This window comes from Cetorhinus maximus, chromosome 23 (genome assembly GCF_964194155.1).
Source record: "Cetorhinus maximus chromosome 23, sCetMax3.hap1.1, whole genome shotgun sequence".
NCBI lineage: Eukaryota > Metazoa > Chordata > Chondrichthyes > Lamniformes > Cetorhinidae > Cetorhinus > Cetorhinus maximus.
Window position 1 is genome coordinate 53,972,392 of NC_135901.1, and position 24,389 is coordinate 53,996,780.

At 43.5% G+C, this 24,389-nt stretch overlaps 1 protein-coding gene and 5 non-coding genes across 6 annotated transcripts in view; 5 read left to right on the top strand and 1 right to left on the bottom strand.

The window, feature by feature from the left end:
- Positions 1-24,389, top strand: part of LOC144698562 (uncharacterized) — a 1,040,782-nt gene that overhangs the window by 318,549 nt on the left and 697,844 nt on the right. The window lies entirely within an intron of this gene.
- trnak-uuu (transfer RNA lysine (anticodon UUU)) lies at positions 1,828-1,900 on the top strand. Its single transcript has one exon. It is a non-coding gene; the product is annotated as a tRNA-Lys (tRNA).
- Positions 3,216-3,297, top strand: trnas-uga (transfer RNA serine (anticodon UGA)). The gene has a single exon. It is a non-coding gene; the product is annotated as a tRNA-Ser (tRNA).
- On the top strand, positions 5,398-5,479 carry trnas-uga (transfer RNA serine (anticodon UGA)). The gene has a single exon. It is a non-coding gene; the product is annotated as a tRNA-Ser (tRNA).
- Positions 10,617-10,689, top strand: trnat-agu (transfer RNA threonine (anticodon AGU)). The gene has a single exon. It is a non-coding gene; the product is annotated as a tRNA-Thr (tRNA).
- On the bottom strand, positions 13,580-13,653 carry trnan-guu (transfer RNA asparagine (anticodon GUU)). Its single transcript has one exon. It is a non-coding gene; the product is annotated as a tRNA-Asn (tRNA).

The window sequence follows — 24,389 nt, forward strand, 5'->3', positions numbered from 1 at the left end:
ATGTTTGCTGTTTCTTAGCTCCACCCAAACTGATTCTACATCTTGACCCTTCAATCTAAGACCCTCTCTCACCGATGTACTGATCTCGCTCCTTATTAACAGCGCGACCCCGCCTCGTTTTCCTTTTTGCCCAGTCTTCCGAAATGACTGACATCTTTGATTATTCAGATCAACCAATTACACTGTTGTTTGGAAGCAGTACACAGGGCCGAATGGCCTCTTTCCTTGTTGTAACTTTCTGTCATGTTATGTTTCCTAACACCACGGTTAAGATGAACTTTCTTGTCTTCCATGTGATGCTTTCAATTTAAGACAATAAGCAAATTCAGCGAGTTTCCTTATCATTTCTAGCACAGAATTTGGAACCGGATTCGTTGAATGACATTTAAATGGTTTCAATCGTCAGATGCAGCTCACCGAGCCCCAACAAGCACTGTGAGCATCAGCCTGTTATATACATACTTGCTGTACATCTTCTGAGCTATAAGCTGATCACAGCTCCACTTTCTGCTTATTGAAGGACATGGCAAAAATATTCACAATTTCAAATCTTAACAACGTGCACATTTGTGAATTTCTGTGTGTGTGTCAATGTGGTTCAGTCTCTCGTTTTTATTCATGTTAGTCCTGTAGCTTCATATTAAGATGGTACAGAGAGAAAAAAAAGCAGTTTTAAAAGATGCAACTGGATATTTCTTTGAGTGGAGACTGTTCAGTAACTGGACGTACGGATGTTACAAAGTGGATGATGATTGAAGTTTTCACATGATCTTATTCAGTAGCTGAAGATGCTCGAATGGCCAATTCCTGATGATAATTTTTTAATGTTCTAATTCAGTGTCAATGTTGGTGAAGACAATGTTTGTGTCTAATCTGAATGTGGTAGTGAGGCCGAGCGGGCTCAGCTGCTGGTTCAGGTTTCGATCTCGCTGCTGACTTGAGCTTCAATCTCACCGCTGCCAAACTTTCTGGTGGTTGGTTATTTGAGGCGCTTCCCAAAAATTCTCCGTGCGCTAAAGGAGCAGCTGAGCTGTGCCGTGTTGTATTTCAGTTGGAAGAATGAGGAGAGACAGTGTAAATCCCAGGGTGACTGGGAAAAGATGAGGCAATGGCACGGACTGGAAGACCTTCTTTCACTGGGACTCCCTGTATTCATTCTATTATTTTAAACAAACAACATGCAGCCTTTACCCAGTTGTTCTGGCCGAGTGCTTAAGGCGTTTTTCTACATGGTTCCAATCCTGCCAACTCCCCTTCTTCTCATTCCTGATTGACATAAACTGTCTGCAGAATAAATTGGCTGTTAAATGGAAAAAAAACCACCCAAACCCACGGTGTTTCTTACTTCTGTTCATCTACAAACATTCAATACATTTTGCCCCTGAAATGGAACAATAATTGTCCAAGTTGGTGACAACCTTGCTTTCTGTGTGTTTGTCTCTCCTTTGGCTTCCGTCACTCTCGGTGTAAGTGTCTGTGTGCGTTGCTCTGTGTGTGTTAATGTGGTTCAGTTCCCCGAGGGGCGAACACACATTCATCATCACAAACTTAACTCACATTAGTAGTGCAGCTTCATATTAAAATGTCAAAGAGAAAAATATCAGGATGAACGATGCAAGTGGAGTTTGCAATGTTTGGAAGGAGGTGCAGCTAAGAAGTGGAAGATGTGAATGATGTTATTGATGATTGAGAGGAATGCTTTGTAACCTTGGGGCTTTTGTCGCTCGATTACCTTCGACACTTTGAAATTCAGAACAAGCTGAGGCTCCAGGTGGAAAACAATATTGATCTCTCTGAATTTTTGCGTAGGAAGCAAGCACCGTGTGTGCCCGGCTGGCTCAGTCGGTAGAGCATGAGACTTTTAATCTCAGGGTCGTGGGTTCGAGCCCCACGTTGGGCGCCGGCTCTTTTTTAAAGCTTTGCTGTTTTCATGGGTGATCCCCAGCTCCCCATTCCTCCGGCAGTGTCACCGCTCAAACTGAGTCTCTTTCCATCCCACTTTGTTAATATCACAGCCGCTGGTTTCTGAGCAAAAACTGCCATTGGCTTCACTGGAAGTCGGAGAGTTCCGTATGGAGGGTTTGATACTTTCATCGCTCGCAGCCCATGTTCAATTCCCAGTCAGGGAAAACCTTATTTCTTGCCTCTGTGTGAACTGTCTAAATGCACAGGAATTCCTCGCGTAAACTCTTAAAACGTACCTGAAATTCACTGTAAGGGAGAGTGAAGTGTTTCCTGTTGGTTGGAAGAATCAGGAGAGGTAACATCACATAAAGTGTACAGTTTTAAAGGGGCTTCTTTGTTAATCAGCGAGTGGTTAGGATCTGGAATGCACGGCCTGAGAGTGTGGGGGAGGCAGATACAGTCGAGGATTTCAAAAGAGAATTGGACAGAAAATGCAGGTCTTCGGGGAAAAGTTGGGCGAGTGGGACCAGGTCAGTTATTTTCCAGAAGAGTAAGAGGCCTCCCTTTTCAGACGGAGATGAGAAGATTTTTTCTGCCGTCGAGGGCCGTTAGCCTGTGGAATTATTTTCCCCAGAAAGCAGTGGAGGCTGGGTCACTGAATTTATTCAAGGCAGAATTAGACAGCTTTTTGATCGAGAAGGGGTTATGGGGGTTTGGGGCAAACAAAAATGTGGAGTTGAGACCACAACCTGATCAGCCATGAGCTTATTGAATGGTGGAGCAGTCGCAAAGGGCCGAATGGCCTCCTCCTGCTGCTAAATCCTATATTTCAATGACCCCGGCCGAATGGCCTCTATCTGTGGTGTAACATTAGCTGTCATTATGTAATATTATGAGGGGCTCCAGGGGGAAAATGGTTCCATTCCTCCTCCTATTTGTTATGGTCTAATTCAGCGCTGATACCACTCAAGGCGATGGTTACGGTGCTTCTGTTTGCTCTGTAGGTGCGTGTCCGAGCGGCCCAAGGCCCTGAAATTCGGTTGTAGCGTTTTATGAAACGCGGGTTTTAGTGTCTTATGAAGCGTGGGTTCAAATCCCACTGCGATCGAAATTTCAAGTAGTTTGTCTTTTTCGAAAATCCATTGGGATGCGCTCGGGGCAGCTGACGCCTGCGGTGCTTTATTTTGGTAGGAAGAACGAGGAGAGACGATAAAAATTGCAGGGTGACCGGAAGTGGGTGGGGCCAAGTGCCAGCTTTTCCCACTGTAACCATTCTGCAATTTTAGCTCAAAAACATTCATGCGCCTTTAGTAGTCGTGGCCGAGTGGTTAAGGCGATGGATTTGAAATCCATTGTGGTTTCCCCACGCAGGTTCGACTCCTGCCGACTGCGCTGCTTCCCTGTTGGTCCTATCCGTTGTCTCGACAGCTAATTGCTGGTGAAATGAAATTAGAAGCTTCCAAATACTCCCGTGTTTTTTTTCCGCTTCACTTGCGCGCTCTTTCATTTCCGTTCATCTGAAAGTATTCACCAAATCGCCAGAAATGGAAGAAAACTGAGCCAAGTTGGTGACATGGGTGTTTGTCTCTCTTTAGGCCTCTGTCCCTCTCGGTGTATATGTCTGTTTGTGCTCCTCTGTGTGTGTCAGTGTGGTTTAGTTCACCGAGGGATGAACACATTTTTCCCAGCGCAAAATTTGTTCACTTTTGTTATGTACCTTCGTGGTAAATGGTACAGGGAAATGAACAGGTTTTAATGTTGCAAGATATGATTGCCACTTCCTGTGTTTATTTTTGAGTGCAGACTGCTTGTTGACTCAGTGCCCGAATGTTACACAGCGGAGGATGATTGAAATTTTCACTGAGCAACATTTAAACAGACAGTGGATTGCCCTTGTGTCCTTTTCATGTAATCAATATGTGAGAGAACCAGGAAGATAGATCATGTTTTATCTTTACACTGTCATCTGCAAACCCATCCCTTCCGGAAGCTTTGGGACTTCCATTCTCTGTCCCTGCTTTCCAGGGAAAGCTTGGGTTCATGAACTGACTGTGTCTGCATCAAGCAGCTAATTGACCTGGGAGCTGGATGGGCAGAGGGAGCTGAAGGCGAAGCAGGGACAGAAGCAGAAACAGATGCGACATGAAATTGTTTATTATTTGATGTGTGCCAGTTACTTTCAGTGATGAATGTCTGCCGTGTGCTCCCTTGTAAGGTTTACAGGACCCGCAGTGAAGAGGTTGGTGGGTTTTGGAAATTGAAATTTACACAGGAGCAGCTTGTGAGACTATTTCACCTCACTGTCGATTTCGTGTTCCAGCTCCCAGAAACCGTTGTCCTCATTGGCTGAACAATTGCCATTGAACAAGCCCTTCCTGTTCCAAGTAAACGCGCCATTTTGTAGGACAAACTTATCCCTGGTGAAGCGGGTCTGAAGAGAGGAAATGGCAAAATTGGAGTGGACGAAACATTCTGCAAGGCTTATGGACAGTGTTCGGAACGAGGAGGTGAAGGAAAAAAACACACACGGGCTGTGAAAGGTTGTTTGGTGGAGAACTGAGTAGAGGGATAGAGTGACGTGTACACAAATCTTCGAAGGTAGCAGGGCAAGCTGATCTCTCTGCTTTCTTTAAAAATAGCTCATGTGCTCCTTGGCTTCATTAATGGAGGCTTGGAGTTCAAAAGCAAACTGATGATGCTGAATCTTTGTAAATCATTTATTGAACCTCAGCTGAAATATTATGTTCACACTTTGGGAAAGATGTCAAGTCTTTGGAGAGGTTACGGGCAGTATTCACATGAACTGTGTCAGGGATAAGCTATTTCAATCATGTGGAGAGGCGGCAGAATCTGGTATTATTCTCACAGGATGGAGGAAACAGAAATGGGAATTTGGTCCAACCAGTCCGCTCCGGGGTTTATGATCCACCTCAGCCTCCTCCAATTTCCCTTCATTTAAATCTACAATTGTAACTATTTATTCCCTTCTCCCTTAAATACTTGCCTAGTTTCCTCTTAAATGTATCTGTACTATTCATTTCAACCACTCCCTGTGGCAACGGGTTCCACATTCCCACCACTCTCTGGGTAAAGAAGCTATTACACTGTTTCACCTCACTTCATGTTCATGTCTAAGACACTCGATGCTGTTATTGGCTGAACAAGTCTTCTGTGTTTGAACTAAACACGCTCCCACTGCTGGCCCTCCTCAGGGAATGTTGTTTTCTTGTTGCTGTGTGAACTGTCACAATGAACTGTCCCCGGAGTCTTTTTCCCTGGGATCGACAAAACCCATCACTTCTCTTCCTCTCTCATTCTCACTCTTTCATTCCCAGTTTGGGAGGGAGAACGAGAAGGGACAGTATAAATTGCAGGGTTATGGGGAAAAGGTTGGGTTGTGGCAGTGACAGGGCAGGAAGAAGGCCCTCTTTCTCTGCTGTAACTATTCTATGATTTCATATATGAAATATATATATTTCACTGTCCAGGTCTGTAGTCGTGGCCGAGTGGTTAAGGCGATGGATTTGAAATCCATTGGGGTTACCCCGCGCAGGTTCAAATCCTGCCGACTACGTTTTCCATTATTTCTGATTTTAACCATTGATATCAGAAACAGTAAATTGATTCGACATTTTCACAACACCTGCAGTAGCAAAGTTTGACCAGTAGGTGGCAGTGAAACCGTGATTGTTCACATCACATCAAGCAGGCGCTGTCTCAATTATTAGTGCACTTGGCACTGTCTCTGTTCAGATTAAATTAGACGCCGTTTATATTTCTATTACACTAGGACATGTCTCTTATCATATTAGCGAAGGTCATCTCTCAGTTGTTTCTATACTGGACTAGGGCACCATACCGTTGGCACTATCTCAGTCACGACTGCACTGAAGCAGGTCTTGGCTAAAGTTACAATAAGCCATGCCCCAGATGGCACTGCACTAGAGCTTGTCTCTGGTTATAGAAAACTAGAACATGTTTTTCGTTGCATTTCACAAGACCCTGCCTCAGCTATTACTCCAGTAGAACCTGCCACGTGTCTATCAAACTTGACCCTGTCTGTTAATGCTGCACCAATACATGCTTCCATTCATATCAGACTTCCCTGTTCCTGTTGTTATTGCCCTAAACCATTACTCTCTTATTGCTGTACTTGTCCATGTCTCTGTTTTTATTAATCTCGTACCTTTGCCGGTATTTAATTCACCAGACACTGCGTCAATTTATATTATAAAGAGCCCTGAATTATGTGAAGCTCCACTAGACCCTGTATCAGTTTTCTTACACTGGATCCGGTCTGTCTTATCACTACACTAGACTGGTTCGTATTACACAAGATCCTGTCTCAATTATTACTGCACTCTGCACTGTCTCACTTATATTCCACTAGATCGCGGCCCTGCTTATAATACACTGAATCATATCTGCACTTATATTCCGCTAGACCATATTTCAGAACAAGTTACATTAGACTCTGTATCAGCCTGTATCACACTCGAGCTGTTCTGCCTTTTTAATTAAAATGGATCCTGCCTTTGCAGAGACTTTGTCTTTGTACCTCTGTCTCTGCTTCTATTCCACTCTCCCTGTCTCTGTTTTTACTCCACGAAATAATGTCTGTCTCTCTTACACTGGAGGCAGTCTCGGTTATTACGGCCTTAAACTCTCTCTAGGAAGCAATTATTCTATGTCCTGTGCCTGTAATGACTACCCTATTTCTCTTGATATTGATCCAGGCCCTGTATCAGTAACTACTGCACTAGACCCGTCTCCGATATTACAGCAGTAGTCCTTGTCTATGTTAATATAGCACTCGTCCCCGTCTTTGCTTAAGTAACATTAGATGCTGTTTCTATTATTACTGCGCTAGTAATCTCTCTGCTTAAATTGCTCTAGGTCCTGTCTCAGTAATTACCACACCAGGCTCTATCTCTGTTGTTACTGCACTAGCCTATGTCTCTATAAGGTGGACGTCGAGCTCGAAATGGGCCTCTGACTTTGGCCTAAAACTAGAGGTTTCCCATTGACTCTTTGTTCTGCGCAGCTCCTGATAATCATTTTCATTACAGCCACAGAATTACATTTGAGACATCGCCTGTTCTGTATGTGTGTGTGAAAACAAATCATGCTGCATCATTCCACAAGGATAAACGAATTATCTTCACCAGAATGTTTCCGTTTGTTTTTATTCTCTCTTATTCAAACTGTAACTACAGATCGCCTAATACCGTAAATATTCGTCAGTGGTATATTCTGTTGTGTGCTCTTGTTAAGAAATTCATGTCCTACCAACTATTTCTTTGGTAAGACGGGCACGGAGAATGCTGCGGAGAGTAATTCACCTATTGAATCCCCAAACTCGCCCAGCACCTACAAGGCTCAATTCAGACGTCTCCACTTGCTTGGGTGAGCGCGGCTCCAGCAACACACTGTTGGCTCCAGCTCGACACCATCCAGCACAAAGTAGCCCACTTGTTGACACCTCACCTATCACCTTCGCCATTCACTCCCTCCACCACCGACGCACAGTAGCAGTAGTGTGTACCATCTAGAAGATGCACTGTAGGAACTCATCAAGGCTCCTTCGACTGCACTTTCCAAACCCACGACCACTACCATTTAGAAGGTCAATGGCAGCAGATGGATGGGAACACTACCACCTGGTACAGTAAGTCCCCATAATAAATGGAAAGGGGAACAGGATAACGTTCCACGTGGATTATATTTGATCGGCTGGAGATGTCTGAGAGGGAGGACAGGGAGTTAAAAGATGTGACATGAAAGCGCCAGAACTTGATGTGTGTCAGTTGCTTTCTGTGATGAATGTCTGCCGCGGTAATGTGGGAGATTTCACTGCCGACTGTTTACACTGACACAAATATCACTCCTGGCTAATCAATCACAACTGCCCTTTGAAAGCAGCGCGCCAGGCCGAATGGCCTCTTTCTTTGCTGGAACTGTCTATAATTTTATCTTTTCCAGCATCACGGTTGCTTCTTTCACTATCATTCCAACATTTTATTGCACACTATTGGGGAATGTACTTTCTTACATTCTATCCAACGCTTTTGAAGTCAAGACACTGAGCAATTTCAGGGGGTTTTCTTGTTATTTCTGGCACGGAATTTGGAATCAGATCAGTTGAACGACAGTTTATTGGTGCCAATCCTCCACTGAGCTCACCCCTTAAAAAGAATGGGTGCCATTCGCTGAAGATGTCGTTTGAGTTCTAGTTAAACACAAAATTCTGTAGGAAAAAATTGTCTCTGGTGAAATTGTCTGAAGAAATGACAAATGTGGCTCAGATAAAGCACGTTGCAAGACTTATAGACAGCTGTCCTCGTGATTTAGAGGTGAGGATTCGGCCCTTGTGCTGCCGCGGTTCAGGATCGTTTCCTGGTCAGAGAATGAAGATTTATTGATCTGGTACAAACTGTTAAAACAGGCCTGATTTACTTATTGATTGAAAACCAAAACGCACAACAGCTCCGCCCGAATCAGAGGAGTAAGAGTTGAAGTTTCACATCAGAGCTGCAAATGTCACACGTGGAAAAACTTCGAGAAGAAATCCAGTTCCTAATGTCCGAGGGATATGAGTTTGGGCTATTTGTATTTACAAATTATCTCTCTCCAGCGTCCATTTCCTTAAACACTCGATCATAAGGACCCGGTGAATGTCTGTTTAAATGTTGCTCGGTGAAAATTTCAATCACCTTCCACTTTGTAACATAGACACTTAGTAACTGAGCAGTTTCCACTCAAAAAAAATACAGAAAAAAATTCCCCTTCAATCTTTTAAATTTATTTTTATTTTCTCTCTACGATTTTAATATGAAGCCACACAACTAAGGTGAATGAAGTATGGATTGTGAAAAATGGGGAACGGAACTACATTGACACAGACAGAGGAACACACACAGACATATACACCGAGAGTGACAGAGGCCTGAGGAGAGACAAACACCCAGAAAGAAAGGATGTCACCAACTGGCTCAGTTTGTTCCATTTGTGACTGCAGATTTCGTGAATCCATACAGATTAATTTAAATAAGAAAGCGCGGGTGTTTTTGTTATATTCTATTTACCTGATAATTAATCCTGTTGGTACCTGGTTAAAATCGGGAATAATAAGAGCCGCAGTCAGCAGGATTGCAACCTACATTGGGAAGGCCCGATAGATCTTGAAACCATCGCTTCAAACACTCGTACACGACTAACAGCACATCCATAGTCCATGCACACTCATATCAAATCAGAGATGGTGACAAAATAAGTCACTCGGCCCATTGTGTCCGTGCTGGCTCTCTGGAAGAGCAACTCAACCAATTCCACACACCCTCCTTTCCCCCACAGCAATTTGTATTTGTATTGCCTCTCCCCGTTCTTCCAAACAAAATCAAGGACCGCAATCCGCACGCTCTCCCCACCCCCCGCCACCCGCCCGGCATTAAACTGGAGTTGCCTCTTGTCCACCCAAACAGAATTCCTAAAGTGCCAGAAAGGGGGAAGCATCTGAAGGTTTGGCAGCCGCGGGATTCGGACCCATTCCGCCAGAGACTGGAACCTGAATCCAGCTCTGCCGTTTGTAGAGCACATTGAATCAGATTGTAGATATCAGCACAGAAATAGCAAGGGTATCTTGATAAGAAAAAATGTGTTGTTTTAAATTCGCTATGAAATCAATTGCATAAATCAATTATGTTTATGTCAAAAAGTATATATAGAACCGCAGCAGCGAAAGCGCCAATTCCTAATCACCTCTGCACCAGAGAAACTGTTTGCAAACCTCACAACCGGCTGATCTGTGCTACCTGTGCCTTTTATTCTCATTCCAGTCCTCGCTCACCAGAGACACGTTTCCCCCACAAAATTACATGTTTATATCGAACACAAACGACTTCCTCAGCCAATGACAACAGCGATTGCTGTTAGCTGGAACATCATTCATTGTCACACAGTTCCGGGCTGTCACTGGGTCCTTCAGTAGCAAACAAAATAAAATAAATAACAAAAATTGCCACCTCTGCTGTCACCCAGCGAGTTCCAACTGATACTTGTTTTTTTGTGAAAAGAGGAGTTAGTCCGAATCCCAGCGCTGCCACAGTTTCAGTCACATTCCCCCTTTCAGGCACTTTAGGAAGTTCCTTTAGGTGAGCAAGAGGAGATTCTGGTTTAATGCTCCTTTATTTTGACAGGAAGAACGGGGAGAGGCAATACAAATATAAATGGCTGCGGGGGAAATTCGAGTGTGTGGAATCGGGTGAGTTGTTCTTCCAAAGAGCCAGCACAGGCGCGATGGGCCGAGTGACTTACTTTTTCGCCATCTCTGATTTGATTAGAACACCTTTGAACTCGGAGGAGCTGTTGGTCATAACTCAATGTTTAAGGTGATGGATTTGAAATCCACTGGTGTCTCCCCCTGTCGGTTTGAATCCTGCTGACTACAGTTCCCATTATTCCTCATTTCAACCACATGTCACCAACTTCATCCCTGCGGCTCCTGTGAAACTGACAAGGCGACACATGGCAGAAATTCATCACTGAAAGTAACTGACACGCATCAAATTCTGCCACTTTCATGTCGCATCTTTTAACTTCCTGTTCTCCCTCTCAGACATTTCCAGGTCTATCAAATGTCATCTGCCTGAAATGTCATCCTGGTCCTCGTCCACTGAATATGGTTGACTTTCCGGGCATTTGATTGAGCAGTTGGCTCCATAGCTCAGTGGTTAGAGCACTGGTCTAGTAGACCAGGGGTCGCGAGTTCAACTCTTGCTGGAGCCTGTGGTTTAGCTGATGAAACCAAGTTCCGTGGGAAAATGGGCGATTGGTTGGACAATGCTGCAAAACAATATTGATCCTTGAAAAGGTGCCGTTCCCAGAACTACACACAGTCCTCCAGGTTCGATCTAAGCAGGGCTTCGTGTATCTGCAGTAAGCCTCTTTTGCATAACAGCCTCTGTAACAGGTTGTACAGCAAGAGGAATTAGATTGTAGATATCGAATAAGGAGTACTCTTTATTGTAATTATTTCTTTTTATTTCGAAGACCATATATGAATCCCCAGCACAACTCTCCATATAATTGGGTCAGGGAAACTTTGTTAATTTTCACACACTGAGCATGGACACTGCAGAAGCTCCTGCACCTCTTTCAATATTGGTTTTCTTCAATCAGAGTTTTCAAAAGGGAATTGGGCAATTATTTGAAATGGAAAATAAAACTGCAGGGTTATGAAGGAAGAGAATGACATTGGAACTAAGTGGAAGAAAGCACACACCCGATGGGTCGAAAGGCCTCCTAATGAGCTGTGTAAATTTACAATTAGATCAATTTCTCTGCAGCATTCCAAAATGTCCCACTCCAATTCAATACCTGTAAAACAGGATCTTGCAGTGCAGCATGTCTACACAGTTTGACATTCCATACAAGTCCCTTTGGCTTTTTCTCACAACTTGTTTCTGTGGTGTAGTGACCTGGCCAGCGATGTCCATATCCTATAAATGATTAGAGAAAAAATTAGTGGTTTCACGTTCACTTCACATGTGCTAGGTCGCTGGTTCGAAAACTGACGGAAACATTATTAAAATTGAGCCATTTAATTGTGAGAAGTTGCACAATTCCCGTTTGTTGCCAAATAATAGCTGAATACATTATCTCACAGCCATGTGACATTGGCACTTCCCCAGGCTTTGACTGATTTTCTCCAAAAGGCATGGTTGTAAGAAAGAGACAATAAGTCAGACGAATTGCAATAAGATAGTTCACACGTGTGTGAAGTGTTGAATAACCTGTTGATGTGCTGTGTCATTTTATGATTCTAATGTCAAGTCAATTTCTCTGCCGCATGGTTATGTTTTTCAGCCGAATTGTACTTCCACAAAACAGGGTTCGGAAGTGCAGTAAGACTGCATGGTTTGATATTCTAAGTCAGTCCATGTGGTTCTGCCCATTGTTTCTGTAGTGCAATGGTTACTACGTACACGCAAAAGGTCCCCTGTCTGGAAATGGGTAGAAACATTATCGAGATTTACACATCTAAGTGTGAGGGAAAGTTTCATAATTCACATTTGTTGTTGAATATTAATTGAATATAGTATCTCACCGCCACATTAAATCTGCCCTTCGCCAAGCCGCAAAAAGCCACCCCCCCGCCCCCAACAACCCCCCCCCCCCTCCCCGCTCCAAAATCAAGAGGGATGAAACTGACTAGGCACAAAAACTAGCAGTTTCTTTAGTTGACAACAGAAATTAATGAGTTTACAAATGCAAATTCACAGTTAATTACTGACTGAAAGATGACGACCGGTGTGATCCAAAGACTAGCGTCATCCTAAAGATAGATGCAACTGATACAATGATTGAACATGAGGGAGTGGGAGAGATGGTAGAAAATCACTTTGTATCGCGCTTCATCATGGATCTTCATTCTTTCATGAGCATCGCTGGCCAGCATTTGTTGCCCATCCTGAATTGCCCTTCAACTGTGTAACTTGTTAAAGCATTTCAGAGGGCAGTTGAGAATCAACCACATCCATTGTGCGTCTGGAGTCACATGCAGGTCAGACCAGGTAAGGACGGCCGATTGAATTCCCTAAAGGACTGGTGAACCACATGGGTTTGTATGGCAATCAATGATAGTTTCATAGTCATCATGACTGAGGAAATACTGAGGACATGTCTGATCAGAATAAACATCTTTTGAAAGTTCACCATGAAAGGAATTGCATAAATAGCTTATGCTTGTATCGAAAACTGGAGAAGGAACCCTAGTCCAACTCTTAATTTCATTGGGTAAGGGAACTATTCATTAAGGCAAAGTGCATGGATTCTGCAGAAACTCCTTCTACAAAGGGGAATTTGGCAATGGTTGAAAGGGAGAAAATTCTGATCCATGGAAAGAGAGAAGGAAGTTGGGATTAATTGGCAAGATGTTTGTAAAAAGCTGGTATAAATAAAATGTGCGGAAGGTCCTCTTGCCGCGCTGTGCCATTTGATGATGACATTGTTGATCAGTCTGTCTCCAGCATTTCTAATGAGAACAGCCGAATTCAATTTCTTCAAAACAAAGACCCAAAGTGCTGCTGCATGACGTCACCGTTTAACATTCCAGACATCTCCATTGGGATCCAGGCAGGGAAATGGTTCTGTAACCTTGTGGTTACCCCGCTCATTTCGCGTGTGCAAATTACTCCATTCGATGCTCGTGAAAAACATTGTCACCCAACTGTGTGGAAAAGTTGCATCGATCCCATTCCTGTTTGTTGTTGAATGTGATCTGAATGCTACATCTTGCAGCCACATTAGATTCGCTCTTCAGCATTTCTGAAGATAACATTCAGCAAAATAAGAATATGTTTCTGCTGGCAGCGGGTGATTGGAGAGTATGGGGCTGGAATATTGCTACTTTTTCCTGTCTCAGTTACCGTGGAGCGACTAATTGATGGGTTTGTTTCAATCCAATTGCCTCATAGATCTGTATTAAATTAGATGGGGGTACATGATCGTTCATTTTCTTTGTCATATCAGAAATGAATGTCCATAAACAAAGCTTGATGTGGGAGCCGAGTTTGCAACTTGTGGGTGGGGGTGGGAGGATTTTCTTGTGGTTTCAGAGGCCCGAAACAAACCAGAGCGTTAATGAGTAATGACGGGGAGAAAACAGTGACAGCTTCGTCCCTGAGTGGTCTCGAACCACCAACCTTTCAGTTAACAGCCGAACGCGCTGACCAATTGCGCCACAGAGACGTGACGAGGTACCATATCCTCTATAAAATATCCTAAACCAATGGCTCAGCGAGTGAAAGCTTCAGATTGCCGCGACTGGAGTGACAATTATTCTTTCTCAGTTTTACTCTTCCCAAATAAAAGAGTGGGACATTCATTGTGGATACATGAAAACAGTCTGATCCCACCCACTGCAGACACATCCATGTCACCGGGAACCAGCTCTCGTACAACCGGTGCCGTCTCTCTTTGAGTCTTTCGCTGTCTTGTCTGTTACCAAGTATTCTGATTGTCCTGAAGCCGATATTAGGTTTGAATTCCTGATGTGCAGTAACGAGAATCCTTTCAAAGTCTCAGATCAGTTAATTTCACTGAGAACATCAGAGTCAATGTTCCAGCGTCTTAAAGAAGGGAAAGGTGCCTTGACTGTCTCTGGTCAGTCGAACAGTTCACCCTTCATTCTCCTCTGATTCCGGTTCACAAAGAGTTTCTAAAGATTCACAAAGCTGGAGACTGGGTTTTCTGGTTTGGTTCCTTCTCCATTTTCCTACCTGCCAACTGACAATATTTTCCAAAATCTCGTCTCAATCCTCCGCCTTGCATCTTGTCCAGGGATGAGGAAATTCAGTTTTGTGGAGAGATTATAGAGACCGGGCTTGTTCTCTTTAGAGCAATGTCGGTTAAATGGAGAATTCATGGAGCGGCTCAAAATGATGGGGGTGGGGGGCAACGGGGATGGGGCGGTTTGATGGAGCAGATAGGGAGAGACTGTTTCCACTGACGGGGGTCACTAGCCAGAGGACTGGAATTTAAGATAATTAAAGAAAGACAGACTTGCATTTAGTGTAGTGGTTATTACGTTTGCCTAACAAGTGGTTCGAAATCGGGCAGAAAAATTACCACAATCTGTTCAATCACGTTTGCTGAATATAGTACCTTCCAGCCCTGCCTTCTGGTCAATGCTTATAGCGCTTTTCCCGACCAGCGGGCGTCTCAGAGCGCTTTCCAGGCAATGAAGGACATTTTGAAGTGTCGCCATTGTTGTGATATAGAAAACGCGGCAGCCAATTAGCGCTCAGCAAACTCTCACAACCAGCAACGTCATCATGAGCGGATGATGTGTTTTTGTGACGTTGACTGACGGATGAACAGGACACGTGGCTGTGAGACACTGTATTCCCTTAATATTTAGCATCAAACGTGTAGTTTTGGATATTTGCTTCCCATTAAATTAACATATTTTGATCATATTTCTGCCCAGTTTCAAAGCGGGGACCTTTCACATGTGATAACCACTCCACTACAGAACAATACCTGACAGAGCCAGAGGCACCTACACATCATATTAAACTGTGAGGTCCTGCAGCAGCACTTTGGGTCTTTGATTTACGGAAATGGAATTCAGGTGGCAGATTTAGAAATGCTGTCGTCAAATTAATCTGATAATGTTATCATAAAATGACATAGCACGTGAGGAGACCATTCAGCCCTTCTAATCAATAACAACTTTTTACAATGTTCTTTCCAATTAGTCTCAATTTCGTTTTCTTTCTACATAACCATGATGTTTGACACTTTCAATTCATTTTCGAATTCCTTTTTGAAAACTCTGAGTGAAGAAAAACAATATTGAAAGAGGTGCAGGAGCTTCTGCCGTGTCCATGCTCAGTGTGTGAACATTAACAAAGTTCCCCTGACCCAATGACATGAAGGCTTAGGCTGGGGTTTCTTAAACAGCTTTCAAAAAAAAAATGAAGTTCATTTCAAATGGAATTTGCAAAGGAATTTTATTCTGACCAAGCATCTCCTTATTTTCCCCTGTCGATATGGACAATCTAATTCCTCTTGCTGTTCAACCTGTTACAGAGGCTGTTATAGAAAAGAGGGAAAGGTTTGCTACAGCTATACAAGGCCCTGGTTAGGTCACACCTGGAGGACTGTGTATAGTTCTGGGAACGGAACCTTATAAAGGATCAATATTTGCCTTGAAAGTTTCAGAGGAGCCGCATTGATTCCTTGGTGGGTTTTGGAAATTGGAAGCTGTACATCCGCAGTTTGTGGCACTATTTCACCTCACTGTTCACTTCGTGTTCATGTCTAACACATTCGATACTGTTATTGGTTGAACAAGTCTTCTGTGTTTGAGCTAAACGTGCTATTATTCGGCGCTCCCACTCCTGCCGCCCGGTTTTGGCCCTCCTCAAGGAATGTTGTTTTCTTGTTGCTGTGTGAACTGTCACAATGAACTGATCCTGGAGTCTCTTTCCTGTGGGATCTACAAAACCCCTCACTTCTCTTCCTTTTTCATTCTCACTCTTTGATTTCCAGTTGGGTTGGAAGCACGTGAAACAACCGCATCATGCATGGCTTAGTCAGTAGAGCAGACGGTTCTTAATTTTAGGGTCGTGGGCTCAAGCCCCAGGCTGGACAGCGCCGTTTTTTAAACTTTGCTGCTGTGATGGGTGAATCCCAGCTCCCCATTCCTCCGGCAGTGTCACCGCTCAAACTGAGTCCTTCTCCATCCTCTTTGTTAGTGTCACAGTTGCTACTGTGCGAGTGTAAACTGCCTTCGGCTTCACTGGAAGTCGGAAAGCTTTAGTGCTTTCATCCACCCCAGCCTAGATTCAATCCCCGTTTTTTTCCGCTCTGCTAACTGATACAATGGCAGGGATTCCTCGTGAAAACTGTAAAAACAATACTGAAATTTGCTCGAGGGAACTGTGAAGCGATTCATGTTGGTCAGGAGAATGAGGAGAGGCAACATCAAATAAATTGTACAATTCTAAAGGGGTTTCTCTGTTACACAGCGAGTGGTTAGGATCTGGAATGCACTATCTGAGAGTGTGGGGGAGGCAGATTCAATCCCGGATTTCAAAAGAGAATTGGACAGAAAATGCAGGTCTCTGGGGAAAAGGCGGGGGAGTGGGACCAGGTCAGTTAGTTTCCATAAGGGTAAAAGTTCTCCCTTTTCAGACGGAGATGAGGAGATTTTTTTCTCTCTCAAAGGGTCGTTGGCCTGTGGAATTATTTTCCCCAGAAAGCAGTGGAGGCTGGGTCACTGAATTTATTCAAGGCAGAATTAGACAGATTTTTGATGGACATGGGAATCAAGGCTTATGCCGGGGGCAGGAGTGGGGGGAAGCACGGTGGTGGGGGCGGAGGGGTCTCTGGTGGGGGAGTATGAAAGTGGAGTTGAGATCAGAACCGGATCAGCCATGATCTGATTGAATGCTGGAGCAGGCTGGAAGTGTTGAATGGCCTCCTCCTGTTCATTACTCCTACGTTCCTCAGGCCAGGGCCAAATGTAACCTTGTCTCTGATTCTCCAATACTATGGGGGGCTCGAGGGGCAAAATGGTTCCATTCCTGCTCCAGTTGTTCTGTTCTAATTCAGGGCTGGTCGCACTCAAAGCAATGGTTAAAGGGACATTCGCTGTGGTAAGTGTGGTTGAGTGGTTTGAGAAACTGGATTTAAATTATATTCATATTTATATTATATTTATATTATATCGGCCCGTTCTCTACAACCGCAACACCCGTACCTTGTTAATTGGGGTCTCAAACCTGCACTGTGTCTTTATAAACCTTTTTTTCCCACTGCGCTGGCTCCATTCCTCCTCACACTCCCACTAACTCTGTTAGTTTGCTCCACTCTATATTTTCTCAACCACTCTGAGCGGCTTCAGTCACAGACCAGCAGTGCGCATGCTCATGAAGCAAACCGCAATGCGCACGCTCCAAGCACATACAACAATGCGCATGTGCCAGGAACTGCTGTCGTGAGAATAGGGCACATTCTGTCCCGCAGTGAATGCTGGGTGAGCACTCCGCCATTGAAGGGCGAAAATGTAGGAAATCAACCTATGTCCTGTAATCAGATACGATGAATGCCATTGAGGCAAGGCATAAAATTGTTCAATCAATTGATACAGCGACCAAATTGCTCTGGGCTCCACCATAATTCTCTCCTGTGTGCAATGAACAGCAGAACAAACCCCTGGAGTTAGATCTGAACTCAGCGGAATCTCAGCAGATGGGATGAGTTGGTGGCTTTTAAACCGTCCTTTGCCAGTAGCAATCCTCAGATTGTGGATCAAATCCTTTGAACCTTTAAAGATGGAGTGTTAACATGTGGGCAAACTGAATAAAGCCCTTTGCTCACGTGAATGTCCGCCCACCGGGGTCATGAAGCTATTATGTACATAATATTTTGGTAAATACTTTTGTTTTCAAATAGAGGTTTAGTCTATGGGTGAGTCTTATTTGGATTAAAGCCAGCTAGCCTGGGTGCTTTGATGTGTGCTAGTTTTGAGTTGTAAGAGGAATAACGTGCATTTGCATTTTTTAGTCGAGCATTCAAGAAGTAGGGTGAAAACGGACACCTGCCTAGCTGCTACCAAGCAATATATTTATCGTTTTAATAAAATTGGTATTATGAAAGGGCTTTCATTGTTAAAAGGTGGTGTTCAAAGAGGCTGGTGGGAAAATGAGAATTAGCATTCAATCAGTGATGGTAGGTATAACAAGACAACCATTTTGGGTGTGCAGAACAAAGGCAACATGCGATCAAAAGGCAGCTGCAAGCCTCCAATTGACTCCACAAGGAACAAATGAAAAGAACCTCATTTTGAATTTGTACGGTGAAAATGCTTTGCCTGGTGTCTGGTTAAGTCAATGGGTTGCTGTTGCCTTAATGGAGATTAGTTTGGGAATTTGTTAAAATTTCTGAGAGTAATAATTTGTAGCCATGTGTATATATATTTTAATCTGTGTAAATTAATAAAATGTTTTACTTTGTTTAATTTAAAACTTCGAGAGCTGGTGGTCTGATTCCTGAATTTAGGGTCGCATCTCAAACATAGCACTTAAAATCAATGACAGTTGTTTAAGGTTTCCCTCTGGGAATTTAAATAACTCTGCTTTACCAACTGCATTACTCATAATACCAGCGAGACTGTGTTGCTGTGTTAGTAATTGCGATGATAGAGCGAATCCCTTTCCATTTCCACCTGGTGAACAATCTGTTTACAGTGTGAGCTTACCTGCACGTTTTCAGCTCAGACATGGATCTCTAAATCTACTGGTAATGGGTTTCACATTCTTAGCACTACATGAGAACAAGGAGCAGGAGTAGGCCATTAGGCCCCTCAATCCTGCTCCGCCATTTAATAAGATCATGGCTGACCTGACAGTAACCTGAAATCTGTACCCCGTCTACCCCCGATAACCTATCACCCCCTTGCTTACCAAGAATATATCCATCTCTGCCTTAAAAATATTCAAAGACTCTGCTTCAATAGCCTTTTCAGGAGTTCCAAAGACTCACGAATCTCTGAGAGAAAAAACACTTTGCCTCTCTGTTTTAAATGGGTGACCGCTTATTTTTAAACAGTGACCCCTAGTTCTAGATTCTCCCGCAAGAGGTAACATCCTCTCAACATCCGCCCTGCCAGGTACGCTCACAATCTTATATGTTTCACTAATCTGGTAAAGAAAAGCAACATATTGCAGATGCTGGTCATCTGAAATAAAAACATAAATACTGGAATTCTCAGTAGACCTGGTAGCCTCTGTGGAGAGATAAACATAGTTTTCATTTTAGGTCTGTAATCTTTCATCGGAACTCCATTACATCTGAACTATAAATTATGCCTCTCAAATCAAAGATGCTGCCAGATGTAGTCAGGGAACTCAAGGAGAAGGGCGCTGTGGTACTTCTAAAATCTTGCTGCTTTCAAAAAGGAAAAAAAAAACCATCTAATCGCTGCAAGGCAGACATTCACCATTGAAAGCAACTGGCAGCATCTTTCATGGCAAATTCAAAGCACTTTCATGTCACATCTCTTTCTGCTTCTGTCCCTGTCTCGTGTCCTGCTCCCGGGTCAATTAGCTGCTCGATGCAGACAGAGTCAGTTGATGGGAATGTAAAACATAAGGCGATAAGTTTGCAGACAACAGGGTAAAGAGACACCAGGATCTCATCTTCCTGATCCTCCCAGATTCTGATTACAGGAATGTCCACAGTGCCGATTATCCACAGTCACACTCTCCTTCTAGTCCGTTTGTACTTGTACGAGCACGTTCTAGTACGTTGTTCAGCTTTGAAATTGTTCATATTTTCACACTGGGTTTCAATGTGAAGGAAGTGGAGCTGTGATAAGCTTATATTGTTCAGCAGATGCACTGCAAGAAGGCACATAACAAGCTGATGAGAACAGTGCTCTTTGGACGCAGTGAGCTCCAGTGAAGGATTGATGTGTCGTTCAATTAGTCTCGTGACAAACTGGTACTAGAAATGACCAGAAAACTCGCTGAATTTGCTCAGTGTTCTGGTTTGTTAAGAGCCGAATACAAGGTAAGAAAGTATATCTCGCTCGATTGGGCTATAAAATGGCAGAATGACCCGTGCTGTTGGGAACCATAAACTCATAAAAAGTTAGAGCAAAGAAAGAGCAGTTGTGATTGGTTGAATGATCAGGAGTGATCGCTGTGCCAGTACAAACAGTAGGGAGCAACATTTGTCCTTCTGCCACCCATATTTGGCCTTGCGCCACCATCTCTGGTCAGTGCTTTGCAACCAGCCCTACTCTTAGTCATTCCCTCACTCCGCCTCTGTGTTCTCCACCTGTTCCAAATGTGATTTTTCCAGCTCTGAGGCGATACTCTCACTCTTCTGCTTCTAGCAGAGCTGCTAAATGTTTTCAAGCAATAAGTAATCAACACTTGTTTAAACAATTTATCGAGATCCACAAACCTTTATTCCCTGACTGGCAATTAAACCCAGACCGTGGTGGGGAAAGCACCAAATCCTGACCACTAGACCACCAGGGAATCTGCCAAATTGTTTCTGGAGTTGACTTATCTAATCTACGCTGCTTTTGCCTCTTTTTGTTCCAAGGGGTCGGATATAAAAATTAAAGGCACAGGTAACATAGATAAGTCAGATTGTAAGGCTCGTGCACAGTTTCCCTAGTGGTTCGGTTTCGCCGCTTTCACCGGGCCATGGGCCGGGTTCAATTCCTGATCAGGGAATGATAATTTATTGGCCTCGTGCAAACTATTAAAGCGAGACTGGATAATTTCCTGATTAAAGCGAGAAATGCAGACCACCTTTGCCACAATCAGTGGTGTGAGAGCGTGAGTTTTGGATCAGAGTTGGAAATGTCATCTGGTCGCAACGGCTCGAGAACAAACACAGAGGTGAATATAGGGAATGAGAGAAGGACTGTGATATGTTGCAAAGCACTGACTATAGAGATAGTGGTGCAAGGCAAAATATAACGGTAATAGGGGAGATTTTACTGTTTACACCGATACAAATATCTCCCAGATCTGGTTCCAAATCTCGTGTTAAATGAGAAGAAAACTTCTCACTGAATCTTCCACTTCTTAGCTGCACCTCCTTCCAAACATTGCAAACTCCTCCTGCATCTTCCATCCTGATATTTTTCTCTGTAACATTTTGAGATGAAACTGCACAACTAATGTGAATAAAGTTTGTGATGGTAAAAATGTATTCACCCCTTCGGGAATTGAACCACATTGACACACACAGAGGAACAGACACAAAAATATACACCGAGAGTGACAGAGGGCAAGGGTTAGTCTCTAAGGAGAGACAAACGCTCAGAAAGCAAGCATAACACCAACCTGCCTCTGTTTATGTCCCACTATGACTACAAGTTTCGTGAATGTATTTGTGAATGAACGGAAATAGGAAAATCCCCTTGGAAGCTTTAGTGCTTGGATGGATTTGATTGAATCTAACCGAGAAATAACTTTGTAGACACAGAGTTAAAACCAGGAATAATGAGCAGCGGGAAAACCCAACTGATTTAAACTCCATCGCTTTAACCACACGACCACCGCAACTGGCCCTATGAACAGGTTAATGTTGCTGGTATATAAGATGGCTGCAGCAGAGAAGGCGGGCTTTCGGCCCATCTTCTCCATGCTCTGTCTGGAAGAACAACTCAACTATTTCCACTCCTGTACATTCTCATACAAGCAATTACTATTTGTATTGCCTCTCCTCCTTCTCCCAATTAAAATAAAACCCTATACACGCCCGCATTCTCTTTGAGCTGGCACTTTGATTTCAGAAGAGAGCATTCAAAATGGCCCACAAGTGAACCACCAATAAACTTGGCAGCGGTTCCACAAATAATGGAACCTGGACCCAGCACCTGAGGCCGTTCGGCCAGGCTACCTCTCTCAACCTGCGGTTCCCTGTCGCCTTGATGGTGTTTCCACTGAAACAGAACATTAAAAATTGGCCATAAGCCCCCTCGAGCCTCCGCTACCACTTAATAAGATCATGTCAGATCCCCAAACTCTACACCAATTTCCCACCTAATTCCAATAGCCCTTCATTCCCTTAATCGACCTCAGCCTTCAATATTCTCATTGGCTGGGGATCCACAGACATCCGGGCTACAAAATTCCATAGATTCACAAGCCTTTGAGTGAAGAAATGTCTCCTCACCTCAGTCCTAAGTGGCTGACACATTATCTGGAGAATGTGAGCCCAGTTCTAGACGCTCCAGCCAGGGGGAAACAGCCTCTCAGCATGTTCACTGTCAAGCTGACTCAGAATGTCAGCCTTTTCAATGAGATCACCTCTCATTATTCTAAACTCCAGAGAGAACAGACTCATCCCATTTAATCTCTCCTCCTAGGACAACCGTCTCATCTCAGGAATCAATCCAGTGAATTTTGGTTGCACACAGGCAGCGAGTGAATGGGGTGAACAAAGAGCACAAGAGTCAACAGAGATAGAGACACAGACAGAGAGACTGAGAGAGTGAAAGAGAGCGAGGCAGATATACAGAGGCAAAGGCAGACAGATAGAGTCCGAGAGTGGAGTAGACACTGGGAACAGATAAACTTCACCATTTCATATGATTGTTAACTTAGATTGACAGACAGAAAGAAAGAAGAGAAAGAAGGGCTTACATTTAAACAGAGCCTTTCATCAACTCTGGACAACGGGAGGCGCTTTAGAGCCAATGAAATCTTTCTGAAGTGTAGTCACTGTTGTAATCCAATGACAGAGAGAGTTTGATAAAAATGCTGATTCAGCAGATGACAAAATCTGATTTTAAGAATTCCATCTCAACGTAGAATCTTTCTTTCTATATATCTAAACATTTCATTGTTTGTTTGATGCAGATTCAAATGATGTAAATCTGTAGCTGAAGAAATAAATTGCACCTCGAATCCCTGAAGAAACAACAACAAAGCATCCCATTTCTATCAGGTCATCTCTCAGCCTTCTCTTTCCTGGAGAAAAGAGCTTCAGGCTGCTCAGCCTATCTTGGTGATTATATCCTATCCGTTCCTGGAACATTTATTGTTGAACTTTTACGTTCCTGGTCCTTGCGACACCTGACAGCAGTAGAAATAGTTCCTAATGTCCGAGGGATTTCAGTTTGGACTATTTATATTTACAAATTCATTCTCCCGATGTGTTCGTTGCCTTAACCTCCAAACCACAAAGACTCGGTGTCTGTCTGTTTAAATGTTGATCAGTGACAATTTCAATCAACCTCCACTTTGTACCAAACCGACCCTCAGAAGCTGAAAAGTCTCCATTCAAATAAGAGAAAGAAAATTCCTCTTGTATATTTTAAAACTGCTCTTTTTGTTCTCTATACCGTCTTAACATGAAGCCACACAACTAACGTGAATAATGCTTGAATGGTAAAAGTGAGGAACTGAAACACAGTGACGCACACAGGAACATACACAGACATATACACCGAGCGTGACAGAGGGCAAGGGGTTCTCTCTATGGAGAGACAAACACCCAGAAAGCAAGCCTGACACCAACCTGGCTCCGTTTTTGTTTCATTTCTAGCTGCAACTTTTGTGAATGCTTGCAGACGAATGGAAATCAGAGCACGCTGGAGATTTTGGGTGGTTTTTATTCAACTTAATCGATAATTAATTGTGCAGGTACATTGAAAATTTCAGGAATGATAAGAGTAGTTGGCAGGATTCCAGCCTACCTGTGGAGATCCCAAAGCATTCAAAACCCGACACCTTAACAACTCAGTGACGAATCCAGGCCCCGGATTTGCATTAATGACGTTTATATAAAACCATAAGCGGCTACATAAGACGATCATTCACCATGTCGTTCACATGCTGACTCTCTGGAAGAGCAAATCAACTACTGTAATTCCACACTCCGCCTTTTCCCACACAGCAATTCATATCTATATTGTCTCTCCTCGATCTTCCCATCAAAGTAAAGCACCACACTGGATTTAATGCGGGCTGGTATCTGTTGGTTCTAATGGGCAGCTGCAGACATCAAAGAGAAGACTAAACCCTTGGTCGCGGTGGGATGCGAACTCACGCCTCTATAGTGACTGGAGCATAAATCCAGGGCCTAAGACTACTCGGCCAAGATAGAATAGCCAAAGATGTCAACCATCGTTTCCTTCACTGGTGCTGCCACCAAAATAGAACAGAAGCAAAGGAACAGGAATCGGTCATTGGGAAACTCGAACCAGCTCCGTCAGTTAATCAGATCATCCTCCACTTTGTAACATACAGACATCATCTCCAGTGGTAACTTAATTATTTCAATGTTTCATTATTTCGATGTTTCAAATGATGTTCCTTTTTTCCTGTGTGGCTGTGCGTGTTTACTCAATGAAATGTTGGTATAAGGTAATTAGATTGTGTTTTTTGACTGAGAAAAATTAGGAGGTGATTGGTCAGAATAAACTTTTTTTTCGAATATTCGAT